The sequence below is a fragment of the Dasypus novemcinctus genome, chromosome 6 (genome assembly GCF_030445035.2).
Source record: "Dasypus novemcinctus isolate mDasNov1 chromosome 6, mDasNov1.1.hap2, whole genome shotgun sequence".
In the NCBI taxonomy this organism is placed as follows: domain Eukaryota; kingdom Metazoa; phylum Chordata; class Mammalia; order Cingulata; family Dasypodidae; genus Dasypus; species Dasypus novemcinctus.
Window position 1 is genome coordinate 9,231,328 of NC_080678.1, and position 27,647 is coordinate 9,258,974.

At 42.8% G+C, this 27,647-nt stretch overlaps 2 long non-coding RNA genes across 2 annotated transcripts; both read left to right on the forward strand.

Annotated features, from left to right (window-relative positions):
- Positions 1-1,919: 1,919 nt before the first annotated feature.
- LOC131278657 (uncharacterized) lies at positions 1,920-5,215 on the forward strand. Its single transcript, XR_009186036.2, has 3 exons — positions 1,920-2,186; positions 4,948-5,026; positions 5,117-5,215. It is a non-coding gene; the product is annotated as an uncharacterized lncRNA (long non-coding RNA).
- Positions 5,216-6,900: 1,685 nt separating this feature from the next.
- LOC111762267 (uncharacterized) lies at positions 6,901-27,250 on the forward strand. Its single transcript, XR_002795427.3, has 4 exons — positions 6,901-11,891; positions 24,072-24,187; positions 24,297-24,466; positions 27,145-27,250. It is a non-coding gene; the product is annotated as an uncharacterized lncRNA (long non-coding RNA).
- Positions 27,251-27,647: the final 397 nt, after the last annotated feature.

Genomic DNA, 27,647 nt, shown 5'->3' on the forward strand with positions numbered 1-27,647 from the left:
GTTAGTGTAGCACTGGCGCGGGCCCCTCTGACACAAAACAGATCCTTCACCCAGTCCCAGGTCTGGGCCTGCACCTGCGTGCACCTGCGCCCACGGAGCCAGCATTTCTCCCCTCAAGGCGCATGGGCCCTGCCTGGTCTCCAGAGGGCGCTGCGGTCCCGGCCGTCGCTCTCCAAGGCTTGGCCGCAGTGCTCTGGGGCCTGAGGGCCGCGGATCCCCTCCCCACTGTGCCGGCCCCAGGGTTGCTCACCAGCTGGTCTCCTAGTGAGGTTATGCTGGGCCCAGTGTCATCACAGGGTCCCTATAAGGGCAAGAGGGATCAGGAGAGAGTCAGCAGGATAATGGGAAAGATCAGCAACCTCATCTTTTAAGGTGAAAGGGACACAGGAGCCACGGCACGCGGGCCCCTCTAGAAGCTGGAAAGGGCAGTAAGGCGCCCTCCCTTCAGCCGTGTGACCCCCAGGGCTGCAGGACCACATACTTGTGCTGTTGCAGGCCACGAAACTGTGGCCATTTGTTAGAGCAGCCACAGGAAACCACTGCAGACACCAGCCTCTCATCCCCAAAAAAGATGTGCAGACGCAAAGCAGCACGTCGTCCTCCTTTTATGCTTTTTTTCTTTTTGCCTCCTAGATGGCCATCATTAAAGACAATACTACTAATAATTATCAATGTATCTGAGCTGGTCAGTGGGCAGAACACTCTGGTATCTTATTGGTAAATAAGATTTTAGTTCAACATTTTAGAAGGCAATTTGGGACTATCCATAACTCTGCATAAACATATTCTCTGACCCAACAGATTTGTTGATAGGACTTTACCCTCCTGTGTTAAGTGCAGCCTGCCAAAAAACAAACAAAAAAAGATTTTTTTTTAAGCGCTTTTACTTAGGATGATTGACATACAAGAAACTGCACGTATTTAAGGTGTAAGGTCAGGTAAGGTTGGATACACCTGTGAAACCACCACTACAATCAGAGAGTGAGCACGTGTGCCCATCCCCCTCCAGAGCCTCCTCAGTACCCTTTACGGTCCCCCTTCCCCCTCCCCACCATCCCCCTGCCCCAAGGGACCCTGGGTGGATCTGCTTTTGGCTCCTATAGATTAGTTTGCCCTTTCTAGAGTTTTATATAAACAGGGCCACTCAGTAGATATTTTTTGTGTTTTTTTTCCCCCATCTGGCGTAATTTAGGATTCAGCCATGTGTTCATGCACAAGGATCTTTCATTGTGGATTTCTAATCGCAAAGGCTTGTAAACCGAAACAGCCATCAGGCGCACTGAAGTCAACGACGGGCCGCTGTCCCCATGCAGGAGAAGCGGAGCCTGTGCTGAGTGGAGGTGGCCTCGGGTTTACCAGCGGGGCACACGGTGGAGGCTGACGTGTATTTATGCTCTTTTGTGTAATATTTTAAAAGGGTCGACGTTCTGAGAAATACACGAGAATCGGCGGGAGCCTGCGGGCTGTACTGGAGGAGAGGCGGGGCTGGAGAAAGATTTTGCTTTGAAGTTGGGACGCGCGGCTGCGCGCAGGCGGGGCGCTCCCGGGGAGGCGGCGCGGGGGACCCGGCGGCGGCGCGCGGCGCGGGGCGGCTTTGTGGGGCGAGCGGGCGGCGGCGGGGACCGGGACGCGGCGGGGACGGGGACGCGGCGCGGCCGGCGCGGAGCCGTCTGGACCCTCTGCCGGGTGAGGCGCGCCGCGGCACCTGCTGGCGGGCACGGCGGGCGGAGTCTCGGGCGCCAGGGGCTCCTGGGGCCCCGGAGGGCCGGGGAGACGGCGGGGACCGGGGTCGGCGCCCTCGGGGTTGCTGGTTGGGGCGCGCTGGGGGCGGCCCGCGCCTGGGCTGCGGTTGGACGCGTGTCCCAAGGGCGCGGGCCGCGAGGGCCAGGGCGCGGGGACGCTGGCTGAGGCCCGGGGACTCGGCTGTCACTTAGTGGCCGCGCAGCCGCCCGCCCTGAGGGTCACCTGTCCCTCCTCTTGGTCTGATCCAGCGACCCCTGTCTTTGCGGAAGAAGAGTTGCTGGTGAATTTGCTCTGGCAAACCTGGAGAACCTGACATCCCATCCGGAGGGACCTCTCCCTGGACTTGAGAAAATGAGTCACCTGGGCCACCTCGTTGTCATCAAGAGGAGCGGGGTCGACGGCCCCCACTTCCCCTTGTGGCGCAAAACCTGCTTGTTTGGAAGGTGAGCTGGGGTGGGGGCGCTGGCGCCCTCCGCTCCCTGGGCGCCCCCTCCACTGTCCCCTGGACAGGTGCTCCTTACGGAAGGGGACTCGGAAAACGCGCCTGGCTAGTTCCGGGTTTGAATTTGGACAAGCCTTTAGGTGGAGAGGATTTCCAGGTCCCGGGCCCCTTGGGGCGTCCTGGGCAGGCGGCTGAGTGCGGGCAGCGCTGCCGGGGCTGTGGTTGGCGCTCAGGGCGCGAGCAGGGAGGAAGGAGCCTAGGCCGGCTCCTCGCGTGCGGGAGGAGGAAGCTGGCAAAGGTCCCCGCTTGCACTTGGAGTTTTCCTGCCTCGCTGCCCACCTGTTCCGGGGTGGGACTGACTTGATGACCAGGCGCAGCTTTTAATGACAGTCTCCCTTGCGCCCTGATGTCACACGCAACGACTTTTGAAAATCCTCTCGGTGGAGAATTTTCCCTTTCGCCGTAACTTCCCTCTATTATTTCCCAGTAAGAGGCGGCCTGGCCCCGCGGGCTCCCGCCTCAGCGTCTGGGCAGGCAGCGCTGTGGAGGGTGGCTGTCTCCCGGGTTTATGGGCATCTGAGGTTTTGCTTTCTTTGTTATATGTGATGCCAGGTTTTCTCTAAAGTACACCTGGCATTTCTGCTTTCCCAAGGGGAAGAGAAAGCAGGCGCGCAGCAGCCTGTGCCGCTGAGATGGCCTGTCCCTCTGGAGCCCCCCGGGAGGCTCTGCCCCCACCATGCCGTTTCCTAGCTGGCCCTTCCCAAGAGCCTCTTCTTGCTTCTCTGTCTTTGTCTTCTACAGTCTGTTCTTGGTACTGCAGCCAGGGTGGTTTTCATTTTAACGTGCCTTTTCCTTGTCAAAAACCCTTCCGTGGGGCCTGCTAAGGAATAAAATCCAGAATGCTCTAGAGGTGGAATATGGCCTAAGTGTGAAGGGGCGGGCTGGGGCTTCAGAAATCACCCTGCCTGCGGCCCATCCCACATCCATAGAGAGGGGCGATTAGGACAAGGACCTTCCCACCTCTTCAGGTTCCCTCACCTGCCGCCTGGTTCCCTGGGGACTGAGAGAGCCAGGTGCCCGCTACGGGCTGCTGGACTGTGGCCCGTGCGTGGACGCCATGGATCGGGCGGCCTAGGCTCTGCCTGTTACAGCGGGCACGGTGCCTCCTCACACCCCTTCCACTCTCCCACCTGGTCCCCTTTGGGTGGCCAGGCCCCCTCCCTTGGAGCTCTGCGCTCTGGCCCTGACTCCCCTTCCAGCCTCACCTGGGGCACCAGCCCCGGCCATGCCCAGCCCCACTGCAGGCCCAGCAGGCTGGTGCTCAGCCCGGTGCTTTCTGGCAGCTTGGCCTTGGTGGAATGTTCTCCCTACCCTCCTGCAGGAGCATTCCCTCCCCTCTTCAGGGAGCAGTTTAAATGTCACTGCCAAGAGGCCTCTGAGGAGCACAGCTTTTCCCTTCGTCCCTGTGTTACTGGTGATGGTGCCACTGGTCTCTCCCACTCCGCTGAGCTCCCCCGGGCGAAGGCTGCCTTATTAATTCTGCGCTCAGTGCTTGGTGTGGGGTCTGCGGATGGACGTGACGACACTGAGCACACTGGAAGGTGCTGAGGGGAAATCATTGGCTGGAGGTTGGGGTTTGGGGTCAGTGTACAGCAGTGGTTCTCCCCGACGGAGGCATTTGGCAATGTCTGGAGACATTTTCCAGTGTCACAGTGGGGAAGGGAAGGGTTTGCCACTGGCATCCGTGAGTGGAGGCCAAGGATGCTGGGAAGAGTTGACGGTGCGGTGCACGGACCACCCATAAGAAAGAACTGTGTGGCCCAAAGGTCACCAGTGCTGGGCTTGAGAAACTCTTGAAACAGGGTTCCAGGTAGCAGTCTCTGGCCAAAGAAATCTCAGTTCTAATAAGATGGTCTGTCTTCTGCTGGGATCCTCTGATACCTAAAAACCAAATTCTTTTCTTTGGCTTAAAGTACCTGTTTAATTTCCATAGCTTCCTTCATTTCAAAACACAAAAAATGAACATTTCAACCCTAAATGGCAGTTATTTTACTTACTATACAGCAAAGATTAAAAATATTTTTAGATACGATTTTGTAATTTAGGAATCAATTCTTAATTGTTCAGTTATATGACTTGAGTAGGATGAGAGATTCTTAGATCCAGAGGTTTCTATTGAGAACAGAGAAGATTATGAAGTGTTCAAACTTTTAAAACTGAGGGATTGAAATAGAAACTTCAGAGCATCAAGGAAGCTTCCTGAACTCTTGTGGAATAGTTTCTATACTGTTTAGGAATACTCCCATCTGGTGCTTTGTGCTGTCGCCCAGTGAGGTGCTAGCCTAAAACAATAGCACTTGCTCGGGTTATCAAACCTTTAAGTACAGCGGATTATAGGACAAAACAGGTAGAGTATTGACAATAAATAAGTCTTTCTCCACAGTGAGATAAGGTATTCCTTTATTTGTGGCTTATAACCATAGCTCTTTTAGTAAAAGGAAATTAAATTCTGTATTATGATATTTCCTATTATAATTATTTTAAGTACTCTTAATTTTAAAGATCTAAACTAGTAGCTAATATAATATTTGTAAAAATTGTTTGCAAGATGTGAAGAACATCTCCTTGCCCAGTTATAACTTGATGCCATTGCATTTGCAGAGCTAAAATACTAGTCAATTGCTTTTCCTTTTGAAAAAGTAAGGTAATTTTCTTAAAGGTGGAATAAACAAAAATAAAATCTTCATTCTTTTTGAATTGAGGGGTATTGAATGTGACATCCATATACAGCTTCCTATAGTGTCAAACCAACACTGCTAAACTGAAGTCACTCAGCAGGAGGTAAGTTTTTGTAAATCATTTTTAAAAACTTTTTATTTCACTTTTAAACTACTTATAGGTAACATTTTCCTCCCTCCTTTCTCCTTGTAGGCAGTATTGTCTAATTTGAGTAACACAAGCCCAACACAATTAAATGAGCCAGTAAAACTAAAACATGGAGATATCATAACTTGTTGACTGATCTTTCAGGTGGGTAAAAACTGATGTGGCTGAAAATCAATGGCACAGTCCAATGATTCTGATGAACTGTAATTGTAAACAAGCCTCACAGTTCACGGTGATTGTTCTTTAGTGTTTTTGGATGTCAGAGTGTTTCAAGTGCCATTCTCAACACAAATCTTACTCGAAAAGGACGTGGGTCTTGGAGGAATGAGAAATGGAAATTAAATTGATGTAAAATCAAGGATGTGAACCCTCATAATTAATTATGCCAAAGAAGGGTGCCCTGGTCCTAAAGAAGCTTATTTCCTTGCAGAGCCTGACCAGATGGGAAACTGTGCATTGGTTTAAAAAATTTTAAACTTTATTTTATTTTGTTAGTTTAAGGTAAAACACACACATAGAAAGGGGAATCCAACAAAACATGTAGCTCAGTTTAGCACCAATCTCATGTAATAGAACATTTCCAGAAGCTTCTTTCATGCTATCTTCTAAATGTTTCATTACCTCACCAAATAAACCATAATTGTGGCTTTATGATGTAATAACTGTTTGATGTTTTACTGCCTTAAACATACATTTCTACACACTACTGCTTTGTCTTTATTAAACTGCATATAAATGAAATGATGAAGTATGTGTTTGTGTCTGACTTCTTTTCTTATGTTTGTGGGTATTCGTATGGCGTAGGATGTCCTTGTAGTTTGTTCCTCCTCATTGCTTACTTCACTGAGAGCATGCACAGTAGCATATACAATTATACACACTCGGTTTGTTCTGGATGGTTATTTGAGTAATTTCCAGTTATTGAAATGTGCTGAGGCTTGCTCTCTGATCAGATACAGTTCGTATTTTGATGATAAATTAAATTAATATTTTAATGTGTGTTTGAAAAGTTATATTCTATAGCTATTGTGTATAGTGTTTTATTTATTTATGTCTGTTAGATTCACAACTCCTGCATTCCTTTTTTGGAGAGAGGGTTAATTTTTTTTTTTTTCGTACACCATACAATTCACCCAAAGTGTACAATCAGAGCTTGACTAGAAGAAACGATTCCGTTTTCAAACTGTTTCAGATTTTATTTTATTTAGATGGCATTTAAATTCAAAGTAAGTCCTCTCACTGAGGTGCCTGGTTTTCAGTATGTCAAATAAAAGGGTGATTCCATGAATTGGTCCCTGAATTCTGTTAGAACAAATATGTATCTTGTGAAATGTCAGCTCTCTAAGATGCGTCTGTGCTTGTTCAGACACAGCTTGAATAAGCAGGAAACTGAAAAGATCAGCATGTTCTGAAGTGAGAGAAAAGCTCTGTAGGTACACTGAACTATGTGACTGAATGATGTTAGCAAAAGATCCATTGCCACCAGCTGCACTAGTTGACCTTCCAGGCTGCCCTGGTGGTTTTTGACAAGAAAAGGGCATGTTGCCGTGGCTCTCACGCGGGAGGCGCTCAGGGCAGTGGAGCTTACCCTGTTGAGAGAGAAACGAATGCGGGTCGCCTACCTCCGACAGTGTGTACGAGAACTTAGGCAGCTTATCTAAGTTTTCAGTGTAAAAACACTTTCCTAAGTAAATTTATTTCCATGAATAAGGTAATGAAAAAAATGAAGTTTTTTCCTTGGTCCTTGGACATTAAGCAGATATGGAGGTTTTAAAACTAGGCTATGAGAATCTAATCTATATCTGCATCTGTCATTCTGTGCACTTCAGGTTTGAATGTGAAAGCCATCAGAAAGGAATCAAGACAATTGAATTTCCAGAACGAAGTCGTGACAAGGTAATGGGAAATATCCGAGCGTGGGCTCTGATTATTTTACATGATGATATGCAATCATTCATATGTACTTTAAAGAACGGTTTTTTATTTTCAACCAGTATCAAAGAAATATGACTTAATGATCAGAGTAGGAGAATATTAATGAAGTATTAAGAGAAATTGGGCTTGGGCATATTAAAATAATCGAAATCTATAGTTCTTATTTGTTATTCATAATGAGAGTACTTTGGCCCCCAACGGATTCCTACTGTATCTCATGATATTAGTTTTTTGCACATCTGTGGTTTGGTCAATCCAAAAACTAAAATTTGAGAACTTGTTTATATTATTTTGTGGCTTATGTTGTATCCCAGTCCTGTCATTGTACCCATCCATTTTGTTTTTTTTAAAAAGATTTTATTTATGTATTTCTCTTCCCTCCCCCTTCCCCCCAGTTGTCTGCTCTTTGTGTCCATTCACTGTGTGTTCTTCTGTGACTGCTTCTATTCTTATCAGCGGCACCAGGAATCTGTGTTTCTTTTTGTTATGTCAGCTCTCCATGTGTGCGGCACCATTCCTGGACAGGCTGCACTTTCTTTCGCGCTGGGTGGCTCTCCTTAGGGGGTGCACTCCTTGTGCGTGGGCTCCCCTACGTGGGGGACACCCCTGCATGGCAGGGCACTCCTTGCGCACATCAGCACTGCGCATGGGCCAGCTCCACACGGGTCAGGGAGGCCCGGGATTTGAACCGCAGACCTCCCATGTGGTAGGTGGATGCCCTATCCATTGGGCCAAATTTGCTTCCCCTCATCCGTTTTTTAGTGTCTGAAATAATCACATTGTGAAGGTTCTGAGTATCAAAGATACTTCTCAATTTTGATAGAGGACCAGTGAAACTAGAAGTGAGTTACTGTGCTTCATAAGGGGAGACAATACATGAGTGTATCAGGGTTGAACAAGGCGTTTCCATACCATGAACTGTATTAAAACAATTCTGGGCCCATCCTTGGCAACTCTGATTTAGTAGATTTAGGGTGTGTCCTGAGAATTTCCATTTTCCCTGTGCTTTAGGAAGCTTCCCAGCTAGTCTAATAAGAGCAAGTTGGAATTCGCTGGCTCAGGCACATATGAAATTAGCAGTCGGCAGGGCAGTTTCCACGTCGGTGCCCCAGGTGGGAACCGCCTCCTCTCTCTCGGAGCAACCTGTGTCGAGGCTGCTCATCAGCCTCTGGGAAAGCTCCTTTTTGAGCCAGGTCTACACTGGCCACCATCCTAACTTGTTGGTTAAAGGAACCAACCCGAAAGCCAGCTGAGTGAATTGTGGGTTAGATACATGCCATGTTCAGTCTATGAGTTGTTTAGTATTAGTCTGTGATAAATTATTCTTGAAATTGAGTACTGAGAAAATATTATGGCGATTTGACAGTAATTTTAAGGCTTCGAACAAAATAATAGGAAAAAGGGGATATATTTAATACATCTTTTAATTTTTACCTATTCATTTTTATGGTTTTTTACAAGATTATTGGTCCACTTCGGATTGGAAATAAAAGTGGTCCCTCTCATAGACGGTTTGAGGAGCACTGGGTAAGACAGCAAGAAACCCGAAACTGAAAAAGTTAAAGTCTTTGCCTTTGTTAATGTTTTGTGGATCTTCCCCCCTACCCTGAAGCAATGTGGATTTATATCTTTGATATGTGTTATTCTATAGTTTGATAATGATGACTGTCACTATTTGTGGAGGTATTTAAGTTGCTGTTCTTATTTTATCCATTCACAGGAATCACCATGTCATCTCTTAAAATCCAGTTTCTCTCATGACCCTGATTAGTCGTGGTTTGCTTTTGTCCCAAGGTCCTGCAAGATTGGCTAGCTGGGGGACAGTATGCAAGGAAGGATGGCTGAAAGATCACTCTTCTGTGTATCTAGTCTCATAAGTCTGCTGAAGTTGTGTTGTTGAACATGACATACGGAAACAGAGAAGCTGACCTGATTTTTTTCCAAGTGATTGTTGGGCTGCTCTGCTTTCAGGAGAGCTCAAGTATACATAAATTAGCTTCCTCAGCTGTCCTCTTAATTCCAAGTAGAATCACAGCTTAAAATAACCTCATATCAGTTCTAGGATGGTAATATAAGTTGCTTATTTGGATTGTATCACTAGTTTCAGACATTATTAGACAATTGGGTATTAAATAATTTGTAGATTAAGTGCAAGTCTAGGTTATAAGGCAATTTGAACTGATTTTAAAAGTTGAATGCTATACAGTAATCATTGAGAAAATCTTCAACTTTTGTTTCTTATTTCCTAATTGGTTGCCAAGATGGGAAAGATCAAGCTCGCGATGCCCATTCAAAGTTCACTGAAGAAGAGATTTTAGGCTGGTCTCCAGTACCTTCCAGGAATGTCAAAGGAGATGGTGGGGCTTCAGAAGGCTCAGAAGATCCTTTTACCATGAACACATCTCAAGCAGCTAACAAAGGCTGTAGTTGTCATGTCTCAAAACATGCAGAGAATAATGACAGAAAAGCAACTGATTGATTCCACTGTTGGGGATTTTAAAGAAGATATATCCAGGGTAACATCAGTGAGCTGTAATCAAGAATGGAAGTCTAGGCAATGCTTGGAGAGTAGTGAAAAAAATGACTCTCCCTTCAGGAAACTCTATGGGTCAATGAGAGAGGAGTTAGAGGCCAAATTACAAAAAGAAAAAGTTGCTCAGCGTCGTAGAAGGTCAGGAACACAGACTCCTGTATCAGGAAAAGAGAATGCGAGGCAGGGGGAGAGACCACCTTAATCAAGGCCAAAGTCTCCTAGAAGGAGCCAGCAGGCAAGGCCTGCAGCACGTGTGCGAGAATCTGCCCAGATGGAGGGAAAGGGAACTCAGGTAGAGCCTGCTCAGGTTTCCAGAGGAACCCCAAATTCTAGCGTTCCTCTTGCTGAGATGATGGAAATGAAGACCCCTGTTCGATATTCACAACCACAAAATTCCTCACGAAAACGTAAGAGTGAAGAACTGGGCGCTACTGGGGGAAGTTTATCTGTGAACTTTGAGGAAAATGAAGGCTCCCAGGCAAAAAGTTTAACCGTTACTTCTAGTAACTTAATAACTGGAGGACAAACACCAGTTAAAGTTGCAGATGCTACTGATTCAGGAAATACAGCAGGAAAGCGCTCCTCCAGAAAGAGAGCGAGTGTTCCCACGTGTGTTGCACTTCTCCCTCGACCTACAGAAGCAGATCTGCAAGGGCAAGCATCTCCTGCTAAACTCCTTGCTCCAGTTGAAAGGAAGCTTCAGAATGACGCCCTGAGCAAACCTGGGAATTTGAAGGCTAACGTTGCACAGATAAACCCTGGACCACCCCCAGTGTTAGATTTTTGTTATCAATGATTCTGTTGATTCCTTTTCAGATTCTAGTAAGTTTAAATTTATTTTTCCCCAAAGCTTGACACCCACCTTCGATCTACAAAAGATCATCATTCTGTAAGGATTAGCTGTAGTCCACACTCCAGTAGCCAGGTGGGTACAGGGTCAGGACAGACATGCTGATTATTTACACCGATCAGTAGTGAAGGTCGGGATGATTACGAGGTACGTAGAAGAAATGCTGGCTGCTAGGGAAGTTGGATGCAGGGGACAGATCCAGGGAAACAAGGACCTCTCCTATTCCATCAACAAAATAGGAAGGAAAATAGGAGAATTGCCTCTCAAAGGAGGCTTAATTTTGAAGACAAACACCTCTCTCACCTGAATCTGATGCTCTGGTTGAAGTTAAAGGAAATCTGTTGGGAATCTTTGGATAGCAGGGGTGGCTCTCAGGTGTCTGTCATCTCCTCCCAGCCTTTCTGATGGGCCCTTTCTTTCAAAATATGGATTATAGCTGTGGGTGCCACTAGTGCATGCGCTGTACAGACTCGAGCACTTTAGATCTTAGCACAGAAGTGATGTAGGGAACTTACTTCTTATCTTGTCTCCATTTTACAAACGGAGAAACTGTAACCAGGGTCACATAGAAGTGGCTGAGACAGGGTCTGTGCAGCACGTGGGGGGAGCCCTACTGAGCTTTTCAGGCCTGGCTGGCTTTTAGAAGGAAAGTGTTTTCGGTGTCCTGATTCAGTGATCTGTATTTCAGCCCTAGAGGGCCAGTAGTGGTGGAGGTAGGTGGCTACCTGTGAAATCAGATATGTGCACTGCACCTGCATTCTTTGTGCACGGCAATTTCCCTCTTTGTCTCATAAAGGGAAGCATCACTGAGGCAAGGGATTTATGGTGACCGGTGGCTCACAGAGGTACAGGGTGGGGGTGAGTTGTAGGAGAGGCCTGTTGGAATCATCTTCAGAAATGCTCACAGATGAGGTGGGTCTGGCACGAGGCCCTTGTCTTTTTCCAGAAGTTGGCTCAGGTCGCTGCTACAGCACCTATCCCCTTAACTGCCCCCTCCCCCACTACCCACAAGGTGAAAACTGCTTTAGACTGATCAGTTTGTTAAATTATGTCTAGGTATGCTTGTCAGTATTCTAAATGAAATCATTTTACTGTTAAATTGGGAGTGAACTTAACCTTTTAATGGTGTATCCTCAGATCGCTCATAATTTCTTACAGCAGTTTTAGGTTTTTCAGCATTGTAAGAGAATGAAGGTGTGCCCTCGAATTTCAGTTTCAGTCACTTTTAATTTGGTTGGTCATTAACAGTAATTTGAAACAAATCAAGTGTTGGTATAGTTTTTCTGTCATTGTATTTTCTTTTTCTTTTTTTAAATTAAGATGACAACAAGGGTGAGGAAATGTCTTTGGAAAGGAGGAGGGTGTCCTTTGGTGGTCACCTGAGACCTGAATTACTTGATAAAAATTTACCTCCTAATACACCTCTCAAAAGAGGAGAAACTCCAGGGGAAAGAAAATCTTCTGGAACCCATGCTCCAACTATTCTGAAGGAGATCATCAAGGTAAGTTTAATAACTAGCATTCTTTTGTTTTGTATTGTTTTTTAAGTGGTAATTTTAAAAATTTTAGTAACCTTTATATCATATAACTTAAAATTTCCCCCTTTTAACCATATTCATACATGTAATTCAGTGCTGTTAACTACTCTAACAGTGTTGTCCTACGTCACCATCATCCATTACCAAAACTTTTCTATCACCCCAAATAGAAATTCTGTACCAATTAAGCATTAATTCCCCATTCCCTCCCCGGCCCCTGGTAACCTGTACTCTAGTTTCTGACTCCATGAAGTTGCTGATTGTAATGATTTCATATCTGTGAGCTCATAAAGTATTTGTCCTTTTGTGTCTGGCTTATTTCATTCACTCAGTATGATGCCTTCAAGGCTCATCCGTGTTGTCATATGTATCAGAACTTCATTCCTTTTCATGGCTGCATAATATTCCTTTGTATATATGCCACATTTTGCTCATCCATTCATCAGTTGATGGACACTCGAGTTGCTCCTATCTTTTGGTGATTGTGCATAATGCTGCCATGAACATCAGAGTGAAAATATCTGTTTGAGTCTCTATTCTCTTTTGGGTGTATACCTAGAACTGGGATTGCTGGGTCATATGGTGATTCTATCCTTTGTTTTTTAAACTTTATTTTTACATTTAATAATTGAAAATATAAATAATTTAAAAATAGAGTGCAGAGTTGAATAAAACATTTCTCAATTAAAGGTACTCGATACATGTACTTTTTTTCAGTCATGCAATATGTTACAGAATATATTTAGTTCATAGTAATGCAGTCATACAGTTTTTCTTCTTTTTTGTCTGGCTTGCTTCACTGAACTTAATGTCCTCCTTGTTCATCCATGAACAATTAGCATTCTTACTCCTGGTTATCGCTTACATACTTGGTACATATTCTTTCCAAACTCCTGACTCAGGTGGAATTATAATTTTGTATTTTAGGAAAGCTCGTTTAGTTGCATGCTGGTGAACTACATCTGGGTTCTTAACCGAGGTTCTAGTATGGTCCAATCATAGGCATTAGTCCAATAAAGGGTTGTTAGTTCACCAGACAATTACTCTTAGGGGGTCAAATAATTACCTTATGATTACAGTAAAAAATTTACCAATAAAAAATGATTTGTTTTATTTAGTTTATGAATTATGAGGCTCTATTTCAGGTCTTTGGCTGTTTGGTAAGAAAGAGAAATCTTGGATGGCAAAGCCCATATCTTTTATTTATTTATTTATTTTTAAAATTTTATTTATTTTTTAAAAATTTATTTTTTATTTATTTTTCTCCCCTCCCCGCTTCCCCCCAGGTGTCTGCTCTCTGTGTCCATTCGCTGTGTGTTCTTCTGTGACCGCTTCTATCCTTACCTGTGGCACTGGAAATCTGTGTTTCTTTATGTTGCGTCATCTTGTTGTGTCAGCGCTCCATGTGTGCAGCACCATTCTTGGACAGGCTGCACTTTCTTTCTCGCTGGGTGGCTCTCCTTACAGGGTGCACTCCTCTCGCGTGGGGCTTCCCTACACAGGGGACACCCCTGCGTGGCAGGCACTCCTTGCGCGCATCAGCACTGCGCGTGGGCCAGCTCCACACGGGTCAAGGAGGCCCGGGGTTTGAACCGCGGACCTCCCATGTGGTAGACAGATGCCCTAACCACTGGGCCAAGTCTGCTTCCCTATATCTTTTATTTTTAAATCATTTATTTAGGAGGTACCAGGTATTGAACCCAGGACCTTTTAAGTGGGAAGCACGTGCTCAACCACGGAGGTACATCTGCACCTGAAAACACATCTTTTATATCATCAACGCTCTAAGCTTGTAATCAACTCCCTCCAGGCTGTGGTCTCATCTTTTGTTTTGAGATCTCTAGGAAAGCACATGGCTCCGTAGCTCATAAGAGGGCCTGTGCAATCCTTACTTCTGTATTATACCAAAAGAGTTTCCTGCTTTATGCTAGCTTACAGAGGTGAGCAGCCCTACTTTGGTATAAGCTAAAGGGATTGGACCCTCACAGCTGGAGTTTCCTCTGAAATCAGATTACGCCTGCCTCTCAGTAATCAGGCGTTGCTTCCATCTTAGCACCAGACATACTCAGTAAAATTTGCTGCCTTTCTTTTTTTCATTGTATTTTTATTTTATGATAAATAGGTCATGCTAAACATTATGTTAAAAAACATATGCGGTTCCCATATACCCCGTTCTCACCCCCTGACCCCGAATCTCCCACATCGACATGCCCTTTCATAAGTAAGGCACATCAATTGCACTTAGTGACTACACCCTGGAGCACTGCCACACTGGTAGACCATAGTTTACATTGTAGTTCACACTTTCCCCCAGTCCATTAAGTGGGTTATGGCAGGATATACAACATCCTACACCTGTCCCTGCAATATCATTCAGGACCACTGCAAGTCCTGAAAATTCCCCTTAACACACCTCTTCCTCCCTCTCCCTGCCCTCAGCAACTTCCGTGGCCACCATCTCCACAACAGTGATACAATTTCTTCCATTGCTAGAGTCACAACAGTTCTATAGTAGAATACCAGGAAGTCCACTCTAATTCATATTATATTCCTCCATCCTGTGGACCCAGGGATGGTGATGTCCACTCCACCTATAAATTGAGAGGAGACTTAGATCCCACATGACTGATGGATATGATTCTCCTACTTGCAGATGTAGACACTCTCAGTTCCCTGGTGTCGTGATTGACGATTCTCACCTCCCTGTCGGGTGACCTGGGTAAATCCAGCGAACTGGAGGTTAGGTGTTACAACTCTGCTGAGGCCCAGGGCCTGGCTTTTACATGGACAGTACAGAGATTCAAGTCTCCTGAGCATATACAAACCCCAGCACCAATCACAGGTTTGGTAAAAGTGACTGAAGAGGCATGTGCAGAGAGGTCACATCTGAGTCCAACTCCATAACAACCAGGAGCACAGATTTCAAAGTAGAGCCCAGTGGATTCTAGAGCCATCTGTCATCACCATGGACCCAGTGTGTCTCCATAGCCCTCAGCAGCACCAGTAGCTGGAATTGTATCTACCTTGGCTGTCTCTGGGGTCCTGCTGAGACATGAGTGAGCATGACCCCACTGATGACCTCCTGACTCATTGATGTCACAGCCATATAAACTCATTTGTCTTTACCATTTCCCCCTTTTATTCAAGGTCTTTTTCTAGTTGCATCACCAGCTGGTGACTAGGGAGGCTCATACCCGGGAGTCATGTCCCACACTGGGGGGAAGGTAATGCATTTACACCCTGAGTGTGGCTTAGAGAGTGGTCACATTTGAGAACATGGAAGCTCTCAGGAGGTAACTCTCAGGCACCCTGCAGCTCTAGGCCTAGTTGAAATTTCAAGCACACAGGTTCATAAACATAGTCATCAGTATCAAGGGCCCATCATTGGACCATCCATCCTCACTGACCTTTGTCCTTGCACTTGGGGGGTTGTTGCAGTTCCATTGGGGAATGCAGCAGAGCTCCCCAGGATGGGAACTCAGCACTTCCTCAGTTGTTATGTGTAACTATTCACTTTGACAATATCCAATGAACATCCAAACATATCTATATACCCTATATGCATGCCCTGTGGAATTCCTTCCCATCCATGCAACCCCCATCAATGACACCTCACACCAGTGCTCCTCCCCTGCCATAGTTGAACCCTTCTGTGATGCAAAACTTCTTTAAAAATGAAGCCTAATATATTGCCAAATTCAGTTAGTAGGAAAATGAAATAGTATTGACACATTTAAGGATTAGAAATAGAATACATAATAATTTAGAAAAGCTAAACTAACGTAAAAAGTAAATTGGAGTATTAAAAAATGAAAAATACCATAAAATTTGTTTTTGACCTTTTGTCTTTCATCACAGAAATAGGTGTTGCCCTGCATATATAGTGGCAAGACAATCTCTTCCATTCCTTCCTCAGCATCTACATCCTTTTTAAAAAAAATTAATTGTGTCTTCCAAAAGGTTTTAGATCACAGTAAAGTCACATATACATTGTACCCAACATCAAACCCTTTTCCCCCTTCCCTAGCAATGATCTTTATACTTGTGCATGTTATATATGCTACAACCGATGTACAGATATTGAAACATTGCTACTACCATGGTTCCATTGTGGCTTACATTATGGTTTATATTTTACGCTGTACACTTTTCTAAATTTTTGGTTGCATTATGGTTTATATTATGGTTTACATTTTAGTGTACACACTTTCATAAATCTTTAGTGAAATTTAACATGGCTTATATTCATCACTGCACAATCTTATGGAACACTTCCATTGAACCCATTACACCCACTTCCATCTATTCTATTTCTCTCTCCCCCTCCCCTCAGGGTCCACAGTGACAACGAAGCTTCACTGCTTGAAGGAAAAGATTCATAGATATTTATGCTGAGCACTTGACACTCTAGTCTGTCCTCACCCATTGGGAGCCACCCATGCTCTCCAGAGTCACCCTTTCCTGTGTTTGAGAATATTATTCTTCCCCAGGAAGAGGGAACATTTTCCCTGTCTTTGTATATATCTCCACCCACTGTTATAACACAATAGGACAAGATGAGCACTCACACACTCCCCAGAAGCCTGCGCCAGGTGCACCCTGTGCCAGATGCCCCCCATTAAAAACCTTAAACAATTAACCCTTCCTTTTTTTTATTTTCTAAAGAGTTTTCTCAACATTATAGTTTCAACCACGTACCTGACAATCTCCCATGTTCACCCACTCCCTCCAAGCCCTCCCCCCCAGTTCCATGGACCATCTAATCCATCCTCCCAGCCCTAGCCCCCCTCAAGTCTGCACATCCCCACCCAATAGTATCCCTATGCCCACATCTTATCCTTTCACTGCACAACTACTTACCTCCACTTTATCATAGATGTTTGCCATGTAGGCATCAGCTCACAACCATCCTCTCCCCCCTCACCCCCCATTTCCTGTAAGCCTATCATCCAGTCTCCAGCTCTCTGAGACAGCTTGATTTGCTTAATTAATTTCAGAGAGGTCATGTAGTATTTGTCCTTGAATACCTGGCTTGCTTCACTCAACGTAAGGTCCTCAAGATTTATCCATGTTATCTCGTGTTTTAGTACTGTATTCCTTCTTATGACTGAGTCGTATTCCATTGTGTGTATATAGGACATTTTGTTTATCCATTAACTGTTGAAGGGCATTTGGGTTGATTCCAACTTTTGGCAATAGTGAATAATGCCACTATGAACATTGGTGTGCATATATCAGTTTGTGTCCTTGTATTCAGTTCTTCTGGGAGTATACCCAGCAGTGCAATTGCTGGGTCATATGACTAATCTATAGCTAGTTTTTTTAGGAACTGTCAAACTGTCCTCCAGAATTGCTGGATGCTTGTACATTCCCACCAGCAGTGGATGAGGGTTCCCATTATTCTGCATCCTCTCCAATGCTTGTAGACCTCTGTTTTTTTAACAGCTGCCAGTCTAATGGGTGTGAGGTGGTGTCTCATTGTAGTTTTGATTTGCGTTTCCCTAATAGCTAGTGATGTTGAGCATCTTTTCCTGTTCTTTTTAGCCATTTGTATTTATTCTTTGGAGAAACGTCTGTTCACATCTCTTGACCATTTTTTGAATGGGCCGTTTGTCTTTCTATTTTTGAGGAATATGATTTCTTTACGTATGTTGGATATTAGGCTCCTATCAGATATATGGTTACCAAATATTTTCTCCCATTGGATATGCTGTCATTTCACTTTCTTGATAAACTCCTTTGAAGTGCAGAAGGCTTTACTTTTGAGGAGGTCCCATTTTACTATTTTTGCATTTGCTGCTCGTGCTTTGAGTGTGAAGTTCATTAAGCCATTTCCTATTACAAGGTCCTGTAGATGCTTTCTGACACCATATTCCACAGTCTTTATGGTCTTGGCTCTTATATTTAGATCTTTGACCCTTCTCGAGTTGATTTTTGTATAAGGTGTGAGATGGTATTCCTCTCTCATTCTTTTGCATGTGGATATCCAGTTCTCCAAGCCCCATTTCTTGAAGAGACCATTCTCCCAGTTGAGTTGGCTTTGTGGCCTTGTCAAGTATCAGATGACTGTATACACAAAGATCTATTTCTGAACTCTCAGTTCATTTCTATTGGTCAGTGTGTCTATCCTTGTGCCAATACCATGCTATTTTGACCACTCTAGCTTTGTAGTACGTTTTAAAGTCAGGTACTGTGAATCCACTGATTTCATTTTTCTTTATCAATATGTCTTTGGCTCTTCAAGGCCTCTTTCCCTTCTAAATAAATTTCAGTCAGTCTTTCCAGTTCAGTATAGAATCCTATGTTGATTTTTCTTAGGAGAGCATTAAATCTGTATAACAGTTTTGGTAGGCTATATGTCTTAATGATATTTAGTCTTCCTATCCATGAACAGGGGATATTCTTCCATTTTTTGAAGTCTTCTTTGACTTCCTTTAACTGTTTTGTAGTTTTCTGTATATAAGTTTTTATATCTATAGTTAAATTTATTCCTAGGTATTTGATTTTTTAAAATTTACTATTGTGAATGGTATTTTTTTCTTGATTTCCTCCTCAGATTGCTTATTTTTAGTGTACAGAAATGCTACTGATTTTTGCACATTGATCTAATAACCTGCAACTTTACAGAACTCATTTCTAAGTTCTAGAAGCTTTGTTGTAGATTTCTTAGGGTTTTCTATGTATAGGATCATGTCGTCTGCAAATAGTGAAATTTTGACTTCTTCCTTTCCAATTTTGATGCCTTTTATTTCTATTTCTTGCCTCAGTGCTCGAGCAAGTACTTCTAACACGATGTGAAATAGGAGCAGTGATAGTGAGCATCCTTGTCTCATTCCTGATCGTAGAGGGAAGGATTTTAGGATTTCACCATTGTAAATGATGTTAGCTATGGCTTTTTCATATACACCCTTGATCATGTTCAGAAAGTTTCCTTCTATTCCTATCTTTTGCAGTGTTTTTATCAGGAAAGGTGCTGTATTTTGTCAAATGCTTTTTCTGCATCTGTAGATATGATCATGTGAATTTTTTCTTTCAGTCTCTTTATGGGATGTATTACTTCGATTGATTTTCTTATGTTGAAACTTCCTTGCATACCAGGGTTGAAACCCACTTGGTCATGGTGTTTAATTCATCTGATGTGCTGTTGAATATGTTTAGCAAGTATTTTGTTGAGGGTTTTAGCATTAAGTTTCCTTAGAGAGACTGGTCTGTAATTTTACTTTCTTATGTTGCCCTTGTTTGGCTTTAGTATTAGGGTAATTTTGGTATCATAGAATGATTTAGCAATGTTCCTTCTATTTTGGTTTTTTGAAGATTTTAAGCAAGACTGGTGTTGGTTCTTTCCAGAATATTTTTGTAATTCAACTGTGAATCCTTGTGGTCCAGAGCTCTTCTTAGCTGGGAGGTTTTTAATGACTTTCTGTCTCTTTATTGTGATTGGTTTGTTGAGATCATCAATTTCTTCTTTTGTCAATGTAGGCTGCTTATGTGTTTATAGGAATGTGTCTATTTCCTCTAAATTGTTGTCCTTTTTGGCATTAGTTTTTCAAAATACCCTCTTCTATGGTCATTATTTCTGTGGTGTCAGTGGTGATATCCCCTTTCTTGTTTCTTATTTTGTATATTTTCATCTTCTCTTTTTTTTCTTTGTTAGTCTAGCTAAGGGTTTATCAATTTTATTGATCTTCTCAAAGAACCAGCTTGTGGTTTGGTTTATTTTTTCAAGTTCTTTCTTATTTTCTATTTCACTTAATTCTGCTCTGATCTTTGTTATTTCTTTCTTTCTTCTTCCTTTGCTGTTAATTTCTTTTTAACTAATTCCTCCAAGTGTGCAGTTAGGTCTTTGATTTTAGCTCCTTTTTCTTTTTGGTGTATGAATTTATGGCTATGAATTTCCGTCTCAGGACAAGTTTTGCTGCATCTCATAAGTTTTGATATGTTGTGTTGTCATTTCATTAGTTTCAAGGTAGTTACTGATTTCTTTTGAGATTTCCTCCTTGACCCCCTGTTTATGTAAGAGTGTGTTGCTTAACTTCCATATATTGGTTCCTAATCTGGGTCTCTGGCCCTTGTAGATTTCCAGTATCATTGCACTGTGATCAGAGAAATTATTTTGTATGATTTCAGTCTTTTTGAATTCAACGAGACTCTCTCAGTGGCCTAGCATGGGGTCTATCTTGGGGAATGACCCATGTGTGCTTGAGAAGAATGTCTATCCTGCTGTATTTGGGTGTAGTATTCTGTATATGTCTATTTGGTAAAGATCCTCTAATATATTTTTCAAAGTCTTTGTTTCTTTATTGATCTCTGTTGAGATGTTCTGTCTAATGGTGATAATGGTGTATTAAAGTCCCCCACTATAATTGTAGAGGTATTTATTCCATCCACTTAGGTTTTCCAGTATTTGCCTCACATATTTTGCAGCACCCTGACTAGGTACATATATGTTTATGATTGTTCTTTCTTCTAGAAAGATTACCTTTTGCTAATATTTAGTCCATCTTTGTGTCTCAAAATAGTTTGGCATTGAAAGTCTATTTTGTCTGCTATTAGTATAGCTACTCATGCCCTTCTTTGGTTATTATTTGCTTGTAAGTTTGTTTTCTAGCCATTCACTTCCAGCCTCCTTGAATCCCTGGACCCAAGGTGGGTTTCTTGTAGACAGTGTATAGATGGGTCATATTTCCTTATCCTTCTGCCAATCTGTGTGTCTTGACAGCTGAGTTTAATCCATTAACATTCACTGTTATGACTCTGAAGAAATTACATTATCCATATTTTCTTTGGATTTGTCTATGTCGTTTGTTGTTTTTATTTCTCTTTCTGTCATTTTGGTTGTTCTTACACTCTCTTCCAACACAGTCTCTCCTGTTTTCTTCTTTCCTCCTGCAGAACTCCCTTTAGTATTTCTTGAAGGGCAGATTTCTTATTGGCATACTCTTAGTTTCTGTTCATCTGTGAGTATTTTGAACTCTCCATCATTGTTGAGTGCCAGCTTTGTTGGATCGAGTATTCTTGGCTCAAATTTTTTTTCGTTTAGTGCCTTCACTATGTCATACCACTGCCTTCTTGCCTCCATGGTTTCAGATGAGAAATCAGCACTTACCTTTATTGAGCTTCCCTTGTGTGTGATGGTTCTCTTTTCTCTTGCTGCCTTCAGTATTTTCTCTTTGTCTTGAGTATTGGATAATTTGACAAGTATAGGTCTTTGGGTAGGCTGTTTGGGATTTTTCTGTTTCGGGTATGCTGTGTGACCTGGATGTATACATCTGTCTCCTTCAATAGGCTTGGGAAGTTTTCAGCCATTACTTCCTCTAACACCCTTTTGTAACCTTTCCCTTCTGTTCTCCTTCTGGGATGCCTATAATGCATTTGTTTGTGCATTTTGTGTTGTCATTCATATCCCTAAGTCCCTGCTGGATTTTTTCTAGCTTTTTATCTAACAGTAGTTCTATCTGTTTGATTTCAGTTGTACTGTCTTCCACATCTCTAATTCTTTCCTCTGCTTCTTCAAATCTGTTGTTTTTTGCTGAGAGTATATTTTTGATATCTTGAATGCTGCCATTCATCACTATCATATCCATTATCATTTGGGTATGTTTACAATTTCTTCAGTATGCCCTCCAGGTGTTTCCTTAATATCCTTAATCTCTTCCTGGTATCATGAAGTTGGTCTGTGATATTTGATTTGAGAGCTTTGATTGGTTGTTTCATGTTCTTCTCCTCTTCCTGGTTTTTAATTTTTTCACTGGACTGGAGCATGTTTTCCTGATTATTGGTTTGGCTTGTACTTTTTTGTTGCTCTCTGGTCATCATTTTGTCTTAGTGGGCTCTTCAGTTGATTAGCTTCTCCTTCTAGTTTTGGGTTTTTTTAGGTGCTGTTTTTGTGTTTGTGTTAATTTTTCTCTTTGACACTTTGTTCTTCTTATTCTATTACCTTGTTGTTGTCTAAGTTACCTTGAAGGAAAAAGATTAGGGCTAAGGAAAGCAAAAGAGATAAGAAAAGAAAAAATATAGTATTAGTAGTAAATGTTAGCAGAAGAAATTCATAAGACCTAGGAGAATAAATAGTAAACTAATTTAAGCAGTGTATCATTATGGGAATAAGAAAGTGGAGTACCTACAAGGAAATGGGAAACTGAATGTGGAGAAGAATATAGAATGAATTAAAAGGCTAGAGTGATCAGGAGTGAGGGAAAGAGAAAAGAAAGGACAATAAGATAAAGAGTTAATAAAAATAGAAAACAGAATAGAAGTGTCAGAAATAAAGAGCCAGAAAAATTGGGGGCTAAACAAAGAGAGGGAATGTAAGAACAAAAACAGAAGGTGGAATGTAGAAAGATGTAGGAAGGAAAAGAGATAACATTGGTAGGCAAAATCAGTATACACAGAAAAGATGAGGTTGAGGATGATGAAGCACAACAAAGAATAAACAAGCTGGCAGCACCTGATTGAAAAAAGGAAGAGAGAGAGAGAGAGAGAGAGAGAGAGAGAGAGAGACAGACAGACAGACAGACAGACAGACAGAGAGACAGAGAGAGAGAGAAAAGACAATAATAAGAAAATTAAAAACACAAGCCCTCAAGCAAGGAGTAACCAAATATGCCCTTATTTCCAGAAAATAAGAGACCCAAGAGAAGCTAATACAGGATATTATCTATGTTTTCCGTGCCTTCAAGTATCAGCTAATATTCTCTACTCTAAGCTGGGAACTGAACCACAGATCTTGCACATTTGAGGCTGAAACTCCTCCACTGAGGCAAACCCACATTCAGGATCAACCTGCTCCTCAAAAAAAGCCCCCTTCCAGGGGCAGGAAACACTTTGCAATTGAATACACTGATTAGGAATCTGCCCTTCCTCCTTTTGCACTTTCTCACTTCCTTTTCTCCCAGGGCACCAGGAAGCCCGTGTGAGAGGTCCCCTCTGAAGTCCAAATGGGACCCTGGTGAAACAAATCACCACGGAAGGGAATGGCTCTCAGTCTCTTTGGGAGAGAGCACCCACACCTTGCTGGGATCCCTAGATAGGCCTTGGGAAGCCTATCAGGCACTTCCTACTGCCCCCTCCCTTAGGTGTGCAGCACAGGATTCGTTTATTGCCTGGCTCCACCTTCTCCCAGATGTAACCCACAGAGGATCCGTAAAATGGGCTGCCTCAGCAGATTTGCCTCTCTACTCTTCCTGGTTTCTCCTCAAGCCAGCTGAAAGCTCCTGGAAGCTCAAATTGAAGCCGCAAAATGAGACAATTGAACCGCACTGGCAGGACCCCTCTCCAGCCTTCACCAGCACCCTCCCACTTTCGCGTTTTTCTCCTTAGGCTGTGTGACCAGCGAGGTTCTGGAAAGCTAGGGCTTCTTGCCCTTGGTGAGGGGTAGACACCGCGGTTTTACCTTGAGCGGTCACTCTTCTCCCGCTCTCTCTGGATTGATGTGAGCAGCCTCCTGCTTTGTGGGTACCCCAAACACCTCACTTTAGGCAGGATTTTGTCCCCACTTAGCTGTTTTTATGTAGGAGCGATGATATGTGTGCCCTTCCTCTGATGCCATCTTGTCTGCCTTTGTTTGCTGCCTTTTATTTTCTCCTTTTTGTTCTTTATCCGAGTGGGATGGACACCACACCTTCCTTAGATTTACCACACAGTGAAAGCATGGTCGAAAGATGTAAAGAAAAGTTCCTAATCGAAGAAGTTTTTAACATTGATTAGAGAGATAGTACATTCTTGGTAAGATTTCTTATGAACATTTTGATTTTTGTCAGGTACAGCCTCAAACACCAGGCAAAGAAGTACCTTTGGGAATCTGTTTGGAAGTGACTTCTGCACAAAACATGTTTCTGAGCTCTTCAGCATTTAGGGCTAAGAGAGTTTCTCCAGCTGCAAGTGGCCAAAGCCCTACATCATCCAAGGCTTCTTCAGTCTCTAGTGGCACATCTCCTCCTCCTCAGAGAAATACACCTAAAAGAGTCGGGAGAAAGAGTGGGATAAAAGCAGACATGATACTTTACAGATGATTATTCCAAAAGGCAGAGTGGTGCTTCTGAAGGCAATTTAATTGGTTACTGTTCTATCAGCAAATATATTTTAGGGTGACTTTTCTTTTTAATGTTAGTTTTTGAAAAGTCTTTCAATTTCTCCCTTTGACAGTGGCAAGATCATGGGAAGATGCTGTAAAACTGATTGCTAAGGAACCACAAACTACAGTTGTAAAAAACAGCCTTCAAAGACCAATTAAGAGAAAACAAAGGACTAATACTCTCCAGGTAGGAGGTTCCGGTATTGAATTGCTCTCTAGTACACAGTATTATTTGAGGTCCTGTTAAGTGGTTTATGCTTTGAAGCTTTGTTAATTTCATTAATTTTTTTCTACAGAAACCTGCAACCAATGTTCAAAATCAATTTCACACAGGCCATGAAAACTCTCCTTTGTACCGTATTAAAAGGGGAAGCACGTATGGAAAAATTCAGTGCTCCTGCTTGGCCCTGCAGGATGTTTAACACTTTTGTTTTGAACAAAAAGAACCACAATGAAGATTTTTCAGGTAATAACCTGTCTCGGTCCTTACAGATCTTACCCCTATTAAGCCTGCTGTTTGTGTCTGGGTTGATGCATGCTAAAGTTGGTTGTCTGCTGTGAGTCAGGTTGTAAGATATATCACCTAGTGAACTTCCTGGGGTTGAAACAGAAAGCAGGGTCATAAGGAAGAGAAAGTTGGAGTAAAAGGACAGAACCTGACCCATTCTTGGGATCACATGTTCTGTATGAGATAGGTGAGAAAAGGTAAATGCAAATCTTTACCTTGGAGAGGGGCATATGTATAGACAACTGGAAGTTGCTTTAAAGTCAAGAAAGCAGATTTTTGCCTAAGCTGCTATTATTGTCCCTTTCCCTGAATTTACACGAATATATTGACTTACAGTTGGAGCAAATTTTATTTTAAAGATTTATTTTTTATTTATTTCTCTCCCCTGCCTCCCCTAGTTGTCTGCTCTCTGTGTCCATTTGCTGTGTGTTCTTCTGTGTCCACTTCTATTCTTGTCAAAGGCCTGGGAATCTGTGTTTCTTTTTGTTGCGTCATCTTGTTGTGTCAGCTCTCTGTGTGTGCAGCGCCATTCCTGGGCAGGCTGCACTTTCTTTCGCACTGGACGGCTCTCCTTACGGGGCACACTCCTTGCACATGGGGCTCCCCTACGTGGGGACACCCCTATGTGGCACGGAATTCCTTGCGCGCATCAGCACTGCGCACATCAGCACTGCACGTGGGCCAGCTCCACATGGGTCAAGGAGGCCCTGGGTTTGAACTGTGGACCTCCCATGTGGTAGACAGATGCTGTATCCATTGGACCATGTCCGCTTTCCTGCTTCTTTAAGATTTGCTGTTCTTCTAAATAGCTTAATATGTTCTCGAAACCAAGCCCTGTGAAAAGATTTCCTTGAACCACTAACAGTTGAGCCAACATTGGCACAAGAGAGAGTTGTTGTGGTCCCCAGTAGAACCATGTAAGATCCTCTTCTGTTAGATCCTATTTAAGTTCCCTTAAATGCCCAAATATCTAGAGCCACTAGTGGTGACAGATTTTGAGAGCATGCTCCATTATTTACAAAAAATCTTGAGCATATACCATCTAATAGGCGGGTATATGTATATATGTGTATATGTAACTGTATATATGTGTGTGCATGTTTATAAATTATCTACTTGTATTACAGTATTAATATATGTTACACACCATTAAAAACAAGTCCAAGTTTCAATACTCAGCACATGTGAGAGTGGATCATTTCAGGCATTCTTTTGAAGACACTTTCCTAGAAAGTCAAAGAATTTTTGCCCCTTGGTGTCATTAATTTGCATTGTAAAATATCAAAATCTGTTGACACTAAATCCTGGGATTTGCAGCGAGGCCTGCGAGGTGTTATCGGCAGGAGACTTGTAAGCGAGTGGGCAGGTGTGGCTGGCGGGCTTAGAGCAGGCTTATTGCTGAGCACCTTCTGCACAGAGGGTGCGAGAAGGAGAATGTGATTCCCCCATCTATGCCAGAATAGGAAAAATAAGGAGAACATAGGATAACATGTTTTCTAGAAAGTTAAAATTTCAATTTAAAGTTCTTTATTCTTTTTTCTTTACATCAATTGCAACTTTTTGACAATAAATTGGAATAAAGACTTTCCTTCTTGTGAAACATCATTACTTCACAGTACTGAAAGTCCTAAACCATTTTCTAAAATGTGGAGACATTTTTTTGTATATAAAATCCAGAAGTGTGGGATCCAGGACCTTTAGAAGACAGCATGAGGGCCCAGGTTTCTGCATGCCGGAGAGGAAGGCATTAATGACCAGCAGTTTCCATCCTGCGGGTGCCTGAGTTTTGGTACTAGGTTGGAAGACAAAAGAAGCTGACTTCTGTATTAGTCAGCCAAAGGGATGCAGATGCAAAATACCAGAAATTGGTTTGTTTTTATAAAGGGTATTTATTTGGGATGTAGCTTACAGATACCAGGCCATAAAGCGTAAGTTACTTCCCTCACCAAAGTCTATTTTCATGTGTTGGAGCAAGATGGCTGCTGATGGCTCCGAGAGTTCAGGCTTCCTGGGTTCCTCCCTTCCAGGGTCTTGCTCCTCTCTGGGTTCAGGGTTCCTTTCTTCCCAGGGCTTGCTTCTTCCTGGGCTCAGCGTTCCTTTCGCCCTGGGCCTGGCTTCTCTTTCCTTTATGAGCTCACTTCCTGGGGCTCCAGATTAAGGCCTCAGCATCAAACTCCAACATCAAAAGCCCCCAACTCTGTACCTTGCTATGCCTTTTATCCATGAGTCCTCACCCATCAAGAGGGGGCAACTCAATGGGCTAATGATGTGGCCCAATCAAAGACCCAGTCATAACTTAATCATGCCGATGTACAGACCAGATTACAAACCTACTCCAATATCTATTTTTGGAATTCATAACAATAGCAAACTGTTACAACTTCCTTCATTTGATTTCCTTTCCAAGCAGAAAGGGAAAAGAAAAGCTCTATGTATGTATTTTCTCTTTAGTCTCTTTTGAAAACTCAAGTACAGTATTAATGTCATCACTCTTCTAGCTGGCCCTATCTCTCAGGCATTGTAGAGAGTCATCTGTTATTTATTTCTCACCATTTGGTTGGTTGTAAGGGCCAGGATGGTGGTTTGCATATGCATGAGTGATATGCTAATTATTTCCAAATATTTTCATATTACAGGTCTAATCGAAATTTTAAAACTCCAGCTGAGGAGAAACCTTAAGAGATAAACGTATATCCAGACACAGCTGCATATTCCACGATTGTGCTTTCGAAGGAATTTCAAGTAAGTAATTCAGGAGAAGAACCTCTGCTATGCACTTTTGAAAATTTGGGTTGGTTTACTTTTTTCTAGCACTATGATGCTTTTGGATAGGAACTTATGAATGGTATTGTTTCTTTACAACACACAGCATATCTCGATAACAGATGTCCCTGATTCCCAGTTTCTCTGTTCTGTTGTTTCAAGGGGAGGATTCCTATCAGTAGTTGAACTAGTGTTGGCTTCCATTGGCAACCACAAACAGAAATTCTTGGGTGATGCACTTACACTACCTGGGTATACTTTTGATTCTTTATTTAAGTAAAAGGGATGAGAGGGCAAAAAAGTATAATGGTTTCTCATCATATAGAGAAATTTCTCAAACTCAAAATTATTGCCAGTTACAGAGGAGAATAACTTT